Source organism: Sarcophilus harrisii, chromosome 1 (genome assembly GCF_902635505.1).
Source record: "Sarcophilus harrisii chromosome 1, mSarHar1.11, whole genome shotgun sequence".
Lineage (NCBI taxonomy): Eukaryota > Metazoa > Chordata > Mammalia > Dasyuromorphia > Dasyuridae > Sarcophilus > Sarcophilus harrisii.
This window is the reverse complement of record NC_045426.1, coordinates 428,398,297-428,410,746: the sequence shown is the minus strand read 5'-3', so window position 1 is coordinate 428,410,746 and position 12,450 is coordinate 428,398,297.

Genomic DNA, 12,450 nt, shown 5'->3' with positions numbered 1-12,450 from the left:
TGTTCAAAGACAGATGAACCACCTCGTTGCTACAGAATACAGTGGCCAGTTTGAACAACTGCAGCTTTATACTATAATGGATATACAAGAAGTCTCCATTTCTGTTGCTGGAATTGTCTACAAATTTCCTGAACTATGAAATCCCTTGTGCCAGTAGATTCTTCCCTAAACTGTTTTGAGTAGCTATGTCACTAGAGTTGAGTGGAAGCCTTGATTTCATCAAATAACTCCCTTGATTCCCTGCTACTAATACATGTTTTCCTTTTGCTAAGTGGCACAATGGATAAAGTGATGGGCCTGAGGTCAGGAAAAATCTGAGTTCAAATCCAGCCTAAGCTACTTATTTTGTATATGTATATCTGTGGGGAAATTATTAAACCTTGGTTTGCTTTAGTTTCCTCAAATGGGAATAGCATCAATATCTCAGGACTGTTGTAAGAATCAAATGAGATAATATTTGTAAAGCACTTGGCACAGTACCTGAAATGTATTTGGTGCTTAATAAATATTTGTTTCCTTTCTTAATCTGACGTGATTTCCTAGGTGGAGGGAGGAAATTCTTGCTGCATTGATACACAAACACACACATACACAGTCATCACAGTCATCTGTGAATATATGAAATATTTGGAATTTCATCAGCAGAGGGGATTATTTCCACCAGGATATGTTTGTCTGTCTTTATATGATTTACTAATGAAGTCCTATGGATTTGCTTAGATAACATTAAGGGTGACTTAAGGGTCTTTGCCCTGGGTCAGATATTGCAATATTGGAGGTAAATCTGATTCCAGGTCTTCCTGTCTCTATTCCCTCCAGAGAGCAATATTATTCTGGGAGCTCAGTAAGACAGGATTCTACAATTCCTTTAGTCTAAACTTTCCCCTACAACATCTTGGAGAAGTTTTCATCTAATGTAGTTTGAAGACTTCTTTGGATGGGAAATTAACAATCTAGCAAAGAATGGCTCAAATTGTTAGAAAATGTCCTTTTCTACTGAGCTGAAATCTTCCCTCATTTCCTCCTTTGTTCCTGGTACTGACCTCTTGGGACAAGCAGAATCCATCTAATCATTCTTCCACATAGCATGAAAATGGCTACCATGTCATAGGGTCTTGGAGGATGTTTCATCCAATAGACTCTTTCATTTTACAAATGAGGAAACTCAGACTCAGAGAGTATGTTATTGTGTGCTGTTGCTTATTTGTTACCCAAACAATAAATGGTAAAAGTGAGATTTGAAGTCAGATCCTTAACTTGGTATTTTTTCCACCTTTCAGGGGCCATTGCTAGTTGTTTTGACCTATATCTCATCATTCGATTCTGATGACTGAAAGAGAGAGTGTGATTGATGACGCCTGCATAGTCCAGCTTCACTTAAATCCAATTCACTCAGGGCAGCTAGCTGGTGTAGTGGATAGAGCATCAGCCCTGAAGTCAGGAGGACCTGAGTTCAAATCAAATCAGACTTCAGACACTTAACACTTCCTAGCTGTGTGATCCTGGGCAAGTCATTTAACCCCAAATCCCTCAGCAAAATGAAAAAAAATCCAATTTACTTGCAAGTCAAGGCATCCTCCTCCTGATGTGATTGATCCTCTTTGAGAATGATTAATAAAAACAACAATAACAATATTGACATCTCCATCACCACTACCAACTTCCTTGAACCTTCTCTACATATGCCTTCAGTCAGCCACTTCTCTAGGCTAACCTGATTCTTTAATCCAGTGGTCCTCAAAGTGTAGTCCAAAGAATTGTTGGGGTCTCTGAAGCCCTTTCAGAGGGTTTACAAATTCAAAAATATTTTTTATTTCTAATATAGTAAATAACTATAAATATAACCCATGTGAACAAAAACTCTTTGAACAGATCCTTGACAGTTTTTTTTAACAACATGAAAATACTGAGAACAAAAGTTTGAGGACTACTGTTTTAATCCTCGCATGTCTAGGCTTTGAGCCTTCCCTTTAGACTTGTCATTGGGGGCCAAACTCTTCTTTGTTTATATTTGTCATGAATAAATAGACACAGTAGTCTAGATGGAACATGATCCACAAAAAATACAGTAGGATAAACATTCTCTTTCTTCTGGATACTCTACTTCTCTGAATTTAGGCTTCTTGGCTGTCTTAACACTCAGCAATCCACAAAAAGCAGTTCCACATGAATTGCTTTTTTAGTTCTGTCTTCTTCATCTTTTATGTGCACAGTGTTTTTTGTTAAACACAATTGTAGGACTTTACTTATCCTTTTTAATCTTATAAGAGTTGGCCCGTTGGCCCATTGTCCCAACTTGTTAAGATCTTTTTTGAATTCCATTTCTGTCATTTGGTGAATTCCTGTCTTTTAGTTACTCTTGCTTTATACATCAATGAATCATATAATTTTTTTGAGGGAGAGATTAGGAAAAAGAAAAGGAAAGAGGTGTTGAAACTGAAAATATTTTAAATTTATAAGTAAAAACAGAAGCCATATTCTATCATAAAAATCTAGTCTGATGATTTTTAAAATGCAACAAATAGATCTCATAAAAAATTGTTCAAGGGCAGCCTACTCTTGAGTTGTGTAATTGTCCTTTAATGAGTTTTACAATCTCATTCATTAGCAACCACACATGTTTTTATAATGAAATGCTTTCTTTTTGCCAATATCACAGCCTAAATATTTTATAGCCCTCAAGGTAGACACAATATTTTATATAATTCCAATCTTTTCCTTCTCTTATATGTAGGTTTCCCACTAGTTTTGTGATGGAAGATGAAATGAAAATCAGTAGATGGGGCCATGAAGTCAACTACCCAAGGACATCTAGAAATGCTTATATATTTATGATAGGATATCTTTCCTTCCCCAAATAAGGTTGAGAGAGTTTTGGGAGCTAGTAGATTCTAGGTTACCTGTCCTAGAATCATAACTACCAAAGTGCTTGTGACAAGATTATTTGGGGGATAGGCACAAAAGAATTGCATCTTAGAGGGTAACTCCTAGACAGGGGCTATGTAACTTAGAAGTGAAGTAACTTATTGGTGAAGAAGAGGTATAAACGTGCAGAGCCTAATTTCAGGTACAGTCACTCTAGCTATGATCCACAAAATTTCATGGAAGGAAATACATCTTGAACATCTGAAAGGCATTGAAACAAGTCAAAGAGACTGTAGTCAGGGTGAGAAAGAAGTAGGCCCCTGGTGAGGAAGTGTCTTTCTCCCCTTCTTGTTTATGCCTTGGAACAAAGTCCTTTTTTGTCCCTGCTACTAGATTCTGATATTTTACTTGGGAAGCAGAAGAGGGAAATTGAATTTAAAATCATTTGATATAGGGAACCTCTATAAAATGATCCTCTTCCCCCACTACTGAATATATGGCTACCTGATTTAGTGTCCTCTGCAGGTTGATATATATAGTGGGCATCTCTCTCTCTTTCTCTCTCTCTCTCTCTCTCTCTCTCTCTCTCTCTCTCTCTCTCTCTCTCTCTTCTCTCTCTCTCTCTTTCTCCAATGTCTCTGTCTCTGTCTCTGTCTCTCTCTCTCCTTTATCTCCCCCTTATTTATTTATAATATTCATTTTTTATTCATTTTTTTAAAATTTTGTGTTCCAAATTCTTTCTGTCTCTCTTGACCCTCCTCCACTCCTTGAGAAGGCAAGCAAAATGATATTAATTATAAATGTTAACTCATGCAAAACATATTTCCATATTAGCCATATTGTTAAAAAAAAAAGTAAAGTGAAAAAAATTAAGTTTTAATCTGCATGCAGGATTCATCATGCAGTTCTCTCTATCCTTTCCCCTCCCCCCAAGTTTTCTGCTTTTCTTCTAATTTTGACTGCACTGGTTTTGTTTATGCAAAATCTTTTTAATTCCATGTAATCAAAATTATCTTTTTTTGCTTCCTGTAATCTTCCCAATATGTCATTCAGTCATAAATTCTTCTCTTATCCATACATTTGACAAGTAAATTTTTTCGTGCTCCCTTAATTTACCTATGACATCCTTTATGTCTAAATATTTTAGTCATTTTGACCTTATTTTGGTATATGGACACCCTCTTTTCTTTAGCACATCCTGAAGGCTTTTGCAGTCTTTAAGGCTTTCAGGATGGAAACTTTTTTTATAATCCTTGACTCTTCTCTCTTCCTCCTTATATTCAAGGTATTTATCAAAAATTGTATGTTAACCTCCTTTCTCTTTTTCACTGTCATTATTCTGCTCCAGGCCTGTACATCTGGACTGTTCTGGCTTCATTTTATTTGCCTCTAAATTTATTTCCTTCTACTTCATTTTGCAGATGGACACCAGATTCAACAAACAACATTTTCTCCATGTGTTTCCCAGCTTTGAAATGACTTTCTTACTCACTGCCCATCAGGTTTAAACTTAAGGCCTACAGTATCCATTAATGGAAAGAGTACAGTAATGGAAATAAGGCATCCTGGAAACTATCTTGTTATTAATTACTGGATCACTTTAGGTAAGTCACATTACCTCTCTGGCCCCTCAGTTCCTTCATCTGTAAATCAAAGATAATAATAGTAATAGCTGATTCTAAAACATTTATATGTAGATTTAAGATTTGCAAAATACTTTCTTTTCTCTAGGTTTTCAGGCCACTGTTTTCTCTTGGTTCTGCTGTTATCTGACTGCTCCTTCTAAGTGTCCTTTGCTGAATTTTCATCTAAGTCATGCTCACTAATTATGAGTGTCCCAAGGTCTCTGTCTTTCTCCATCAACATATTTTCACTTGATGACCTCATCAACTCTCATGAATTCATTTTTTTCCGCTTTATGATGGTTCTCAAGTCTACTTACCTGCCTCTAAAATCTATGCTGACCTCCAACCTTGAATCTCTAACTATTCACTGTATATCTAGAACTGGATGTTTGGTGAACATTTTAAATTCTACATGTACAATACTGAAATTCTTGTCTTTCCCCCCAAATCTTCCCATCTCTTTTTTAATGTTTCTTTTACTTCTAAGGATACTACATCCTCTCAGTCATCCAGGGGCAAAATTAAGATGTTTTCAACTTATCACTCTCTTTCACTCCCTTATTCCCTGGCCAGATCCAGTATGTGGATAAAACCTGTCAATATTGCCTTTAGAACATCTCTTACACATATTCCGTTCTCTCCTCTGACACTGACACTCTCCACTCTTTTTCCCCATCCCATCCTCCACTAACAGTGCTCCTCCTAAAACATATTTCTGACTATGTCATCACTACCTCACCTTTTCCATTAAACTCCAATGACTCCCTGTTACCTCCCGACTCAAATATAAAATTCTGTTTGGCATTCAGAACCTTTCCTAAGCTTCTTTTCCTAATTCCTTTCCAGTTTTTTTATACCTTACAGTTCTTCCACATAGTCTTAGATCCAGTAATATTAGCTATTTTGAGGTTTGTGCAAGCCTTATCTTCTGACTCTGGACATCTCACTGGTTGTCCTCTACACTTGGAAAGTTCTTCTTTCTCATCACCATCTCCTGGTTTCCCTGCTCCCCTCAGGTCTTAGCTAAAGTCCTACCTTCTGCACTAAGCCTTTTCTGATACCCCTTAATCTTAGTGCCTTCCCTCTTTTAATTATTTCCCATTTATCCTTTATATAGCTTGTTTATACATAGCTGTTTGAACATTAGACTGTAAGCTCTTTGAGAACAGGAAATGTCTTTGGCCTTTCTTTGTTATTCCAGCACTTAGTACAGTTCCTGCATAGAATAAGTGCTAAATATTAATTGACCATTTTACTTGGTCTTCACAGCCTCTCCATGAGATTGGGGCTACTTTTAATCTCCATTTTGCAGATGGAGAAATTGAGGCTGAGACACATCAAGTAATTTGCTCAGGGTCATATGACCAATAAGCATTTGATGGAGGAATTGAATTTAGTTCTTACAAGTCTAGCATTCTAACCATTGTGCCACCTCACTGTCTGAAAATCAATGCTTACTATGATCCCTTTCGGAATAAACATTACATAATTTTTCTGCCTGGATTTCAAGTTCTTCTATGTTCTGACCACGTCTTATTTAGCCATAATTATTTCATCTTATCATGGGATTCTAGATTCAGAGCTAAAAGGGACATCTAGTCCATTGTGCTCATTTTACAGAAAAGGAAACTGAGACTCAGAATTTGAAATGGCCAATTAGGCAAGAGAATTACCTGAGGTTACACACGCCTCCAATCTTGGGATAGGGCTAGGGTTCTCCAACACAGAAAGTCTGTTCTCAGTCTTTTTGCAGAGTAGAGCCATAAACTTCTCCTTTCAAGTAAAGGGGACAAGACAGATATTATCACTTCATTTCCCACCTGCACTCATTTTGGACTTTCTTTGATTATCAAGTCTCAAGTAAATTTATCACTGGTACTTTTCATTATCTTGCAAGATACAATCATCCTTGTGACTCATCCCTCATGAGTATCCTCTGTTCTTCTGAGTACAGGATGGAACAATAAATTCAATAAATTCCTGTAGAGAGGACAGGACTCTCCTTCTTTCTAAACTGGATATAGTCATTTTGGATTTCTTTGGCTTCTCCATTATTTTCCTAAACCAAGCACCTCTTCCACCCATAAATCCCTTAAGTTTTCTTTTTATTATCTTTCCTCATTATATTGCAAACTCTTTGAGGACAGAAATGTCCTTTTTTTGTTTTTGAGTTTAGAGAGCTTAGCGTTGGCACTTAATAAATGTTTGTTGACTATTTATTTATTTATTGATTGTATTCATAGTCCCCTGCAATTAAGCTATTAATTTTATCTTTTGTCTCATTTCCCCTTTCCCTTCCCTTCTGTACCTATCCCATCTCTCAATCAAAGCTTAGCTCAAGTCACCTCTCCTATAAAGCTTTTCTTTAGAAGAAAATAGCTTACTCTTCAGAACTCCTACAGAACTCAAAGTTTATACCAAGTATATGGCCTTTAGTTCAGGGCATGCCGAAACCAGTTTCAAGTGAGCTGATTGTTAAATTACCATTGTCAACCTTTATGCCTTGGAAAAAAAAAATGCCACAAAATTAGGACTTGACATATTTTTATTGATTTCTAGACTTTAAAAATGATGGATAAAATGTTAATAATTTAGATTAAACTTGAAAATGTTTGTTATGTCCATTACCTGCCCCCAAAGAGCTGGTATTAAATATTTATAAGCACATCTATTAGATCGTATGCTCCTGGAGGTCAGGAATTGTCTTTTATCTCTTTTAGTATCATTAGCACAGTATCTGGTACATAATAGGCACTAATAAATGTTTACTGTTGAAGTGACTAACACATACTTAATTTTCATTCATTCATTCTTTCACTTTTATTCAATCACTTTTTCATATATTCATCCTGAGCTTAATAAGCAGAATTTAATTAGGCAGCTATTTTCTTTGCAATTAGGACAGATGAGGAAGGAAATGAGGCTTACTCTAGAAACAGAAGGGGAAAAGATTCTCTTATAGAGGGTGGGATCCCTCTTATAGAGGAAAAATGTATCTTTTCCTTCCCTTGCTTTCAGATTTCCCAATTGGGAAGTAACAGTGAAACAATGAAAGTAAAAATGAAAAGCTGGAAAGTTGTTCTAGGAAGCATTTTATTTCAGTTACATTGTGAGTTTAAATAGATTTTTCTAGGACAGCCTGGGAGCCCATTGTCACTTTCAACATTATCTCTATCGGGAAATGTGTTCCAAATTCTAGAGGACAGATTTACAAGTGAACATTTACAAGTTTTCAATAAATTGGGGACATGTTTTAGTCAGACTAGATTACTCCCAGTTTCCAAACTTGGCTTTCTTCTTTTTGTCTTGTGTAACTTTGCTTCGCTTAAATCCAATTCACCAAAACATCACCTTCCTAATGTCATTGGTCCTCTTTGAGAACAAAAGATAAATAATAACAACTTTATATCACCTCATCTGGAATACATTCTTCCTATTTCTGCTTCCTGAAGTCTTCCCATTCTTTAAGGCTTAACTCAGGTGCTACCTGCCACCTCCCGTTTCTATAGTTAGAAACTTAGTGGTCTCTCTCTCTCTTCTTCTCATCTCTCGCCTTCAGGTCTTTCATATTACTTTTTTTTTTTTTTTTTAGCTCCTCTTCCATGCACTTTATATTCTAATTTGAATGTGTCTTATCCTTCTTATTAAATCAACAACTGAGCAGAGACTGTGACTTCTGTTACCCAGGCCAGGTCTGAAAGCTGGGTCTTGTGGTATGGAAAAATCATTTAAGTTCCACAAGATCCAAATTTAATCATCTGTAAAGCAAGAGGGTAGGACTAGATGACTTTAGAAGATTCTTCCAATTTCAGTTCTAGGCTCCTATGAATTTCCCTTTCTATCACCTCTCATCTCCTGAGCCTTCCTTTTACTTTTCCCACTCCCTAAACTCACATATCCAATTAATTTCCAAATCCTGCCAAATACCTTCACAATATCTCTGACATCTGTCCCCTCCCTTTCTCTACTCATACTGACAAAACCATAGTTCAGTCCTTCAACTCCTTTCCCCTAGGCAATAGTGTCCTTCTTGTTCTCTGCTTGTCTCTATCTCTCTCTAACTTTGGCTCTATCTCCCTCTCCTCTTGCTCTTGCTCTCACCCTCTTTGTCTCCGTCTCTCACTCTCTGTCTCTCTCTTTGTCTCACTGTCTGTCTGTCTCTGTTTTTCTCCTTCCCTCTCTCCTTCCTGCCTTCTATCTCTTTCTGTCTCTCAGTAAAAGAGGTCATTGTCAGTCTCATTTCTTACCTAGCCTTAATCATTGAATGGACTTTGCCTCAGTCAAAGTGAGATGTGTTAAGGACTTTAGCTTTAGAAGGCCAAGAACTCCCACTGTATCCATGGCCATCTCCAGTCATCCTGATCTATAGGATAACTAAGACAACTGGAGGAGAAAGTGAGGCTGGTGACTTTGTCCAGCCCTCCCTCACTTCAGTCTTACTCACTTGCATATCATGCTATCATCTCCCTAATGTCATGGTCATCTTTGAGGATGGAGGAAAACAACAGCCTCCAGTTTTATCTCCCTCTCTTCCTAAATCTTCCTAAAGCCTAGGTCTAACTTAAGTCATTCCTTCACACAAACACTTTCAATGGTTTTCTATTTTTACTAGGAGAAGCTAAAACTCCTCAGCCCGAGTTTTAAAGTTGCCAACAGTCTAGCTCCAATGAAGCTTTTCAGTATTATTTCAGATTACTCTGCTTGAATACTCTGTTGCAGACTACCTACCCTGAAGTCCATGTTCCATTTCCTGCCTTTCAGAATTGTTATCTTTTTCAGCTCAGGTGTTACCTATTCCTTTCCTGGTCCCCTTTCCCCTCCAAGTTGTTAACATTCTCTTCTTTCTCAAATTTGTATATACCTATTTTCAATCATTTCAGTACATCGTAAGATCCTCGAGGACAGAGAATGCTTCATTTTTGTCTTTGGAATCCCAGAATCTAGCACATTCTTTAGAACCATAAGTCTGGAAGACTAAACATTTCATTTTATAGATAAGGAAATGAGGCTCACAGTTAAGGAATGGCTGAATAAATTATGGTATATGAATATAATGGAATATTATTGTTCTATAAAAATTATCAGCAGGCTGTGTTCAGAAAATCCTGGAAAGACTTACATGAACTGAAGCAAGCAGACCCAAGAAAACACAAGAAGAATATGTAATGATCAACTGTGATAGACTTGGTTCTTCTCAACAATGTGGTGATTCAAGGCAATTTCAACAGACTTGGGATGGAAAATTCCATGTCTAGAGAAAGAACTATGGAGACTGAATGTGGATAAAAAAAAACCCAGTATTTTCACCTTTTTGTTGTTGTTTATTTGCTTGTCTTGTTTTCTTTCTCATTTTTTCCCTTTTGATCTGATTTTCTTACAAATATGACAAATATGGAAAGGTATTTAAAAGGATTGTACATATTTAAATTATATCAGATTGCTGTATTGGGGAGGGGAGAACATAAGAAAAGGAGGGAGAAAATTTGGAGGGCAAAATTTTATAAAAATGAATGTTGAAGGTCTCTTAAGGTGTATTTGGAAAAATAAAATACTATTAAAAGAAAGAAAAAAAAATGAGGCTCAGAGAAGTTAAAAGTCTTGCCCAAGAGCACCCAGGAAATCAGTTTTGAGCTGGGAAGTAAACACAGATTCTCTGTCTCCAAATTTGGCACGCTTTCTCATTGTACTACAAATGATTAGGACATTTTTAAAAAATTATTGATCCTGTGTTTGATTGATATATAGAACTCTCAGAAAGGAAATTTCCTCTATCAATGCCTCCTGGGACCTGCTTTGCAATTATAGTTTTTGAACTCTAGGCTTCCAAGAGCTGATATATCTAAGCTGATAGCTTCCAGGGTTTTCCCAGGTTTGCCTTCTTGGCAAGGACAAGACTTTATACTCAGATCTTTCTGTTTTGAGGTCAGCTTTCTCATCACTATACCAGCTGCCTCTTATTTGCTTGTGCTTATTTGCACTTAAGTGTTTTGAATTTAATTAAATTTGTTTTCCCTGATTGCTTCATCTAGTTCCTCCATTATTATTATGTATTGTTCCACCTAGCACTGCTGCCAAGGACAACTGATGTGCTGTGACTCTGCCTCCCTTTGTGTGTTATTCATTAGACTGTAAGTGCTTTGAGGGCAGGCACTGTCTTTTTATTAATTGTATCCCTAGTGCTTAGCACAGTGCCTGGAACATACCAAGTGCTTAATAAATGTTTATTGGATTAGATTGTAAGAACTTAATATTTATTTGTTAGACTAATTTAGTATTCCTATATTTTAGATATCTAATGCTTGAGAATGATGCCATTGATGTTGTTGCAATCTTGGTGAAAGTGTCTGAAAAGACCCATGCATTGCTGCAGAAGGGTGAATTCTATCCTTTGGCTTGTCTCTCTAGACAATAGTTTCAGAACATGTCACTCTTGGTAGTTGGGTTCAGGCAAAATGTTGCATGGCTTCACTTAATTAAAGTGAATAATGTGATTTTCTGAGCAGTGTATGCTATCTCCTATTGTTATTTCACACTTTTGCTTAACTCTGTTTTACTGGAAGGAGGAGAAACATTGAGGTCATCTGGTATATTGGAAATAATACACTACATGGAATCAGAGGTCCTTGGTTTAAGACTTCACTCTGCTTTTTGCTAGTTGTGTGGTGTGATATTGGTGTGATATTAATCTCTCTGAATTTTTGTTTCCTTATCTAAAAAGTGGACATATTATTGCTTGCCCTTTCTATTTCTATAACCCTAACCCTTTGGCAATTGTGAGGATCAAGTGAAATAATGAATAGTATTTAGGAACTCTAAAGTTCTATGAACTATTACTGTTTGAAATTGTATGGATTTAATATATATAAAATAATGGGCAACTAAGTGGCATAGTGGGTAGAGTGGCAGATATGGAGTCAAGAAGAATCATCTACCTGAATTCAAATATGACCTTAGACACTTACTACCTGTGCGACCTTAAGTCACTTAATCCTGTTTGCCACATGGAGAAGAAAAATTCAGTATTTCTGCAAAGAAAATTCCAAATGGGGTCATGAAGAGTTGAACCCGCCTGAATAAAACTATAAAATCTTAAATCAATATGATTTGAAATTGTATTTTACCATGTAATAGAATGTCAATGCTAGATGGCATCTTGGAAATGATACAGACCAGAAGTGTCAAGCAAGCTCCCCAGTGTAGCCAGAACTAGATCAAAATGTAATTGCAAATATTTAATAAGAGAAATAAAAATATAATAAAACATAGATAACATTACATTTAATTAAAATTATTTTAATGGCATATTATTTTTCTAATTATATGTAAAGAAAGTTTTCAACTTTCATTTTTTGTAAGATTTTGAGATCCATTTTTTTCTTCCCTCCCTTATATTTCCACTCCCTTAGCAAGCAATCTGATATAGGTTGTGCATATTTCTATATGAGTCAGGTAACATTACATTTAAAAGCTAATCAATCTGTGACTCTGGGGATACTTATGTGTGGTTTAGTAGCCTCCATTTCTCTTTGAGTATGACACCGCTGCCAAAGACTATACAGCATTCTGTTGGGTTTTTTTTTAGAAGAAACCAAGGCCATAGGATAAAAGGCTATTATATGACTTAAGGTCATATAATTAGTAATTTTCAAAGCTATTATTTGAACCTTGGGTTTCTAACTCACTTCCATAGCACCACACTGGGGAGGGTAAATTTTTTGATTAATATGCTTTTGGCTGCCCTGTGTGAATTTGTCATGAAGAAGTAGCTTGGGTAGAGACTGGGAGAATTCTACTGTTGTTATGTTTCCTCTCGACCCATGACCAGGCCAGGGGAATGGTCCTGAAGTTAATCTCGTCAGGATGCCAATAGGCCGGATATGTTTCAGAACCTCATTTCAGGTAACCCTGACTTGTCATTAAATGTAAATTATACCACACAGGCCATGCATTAGCAAACTTT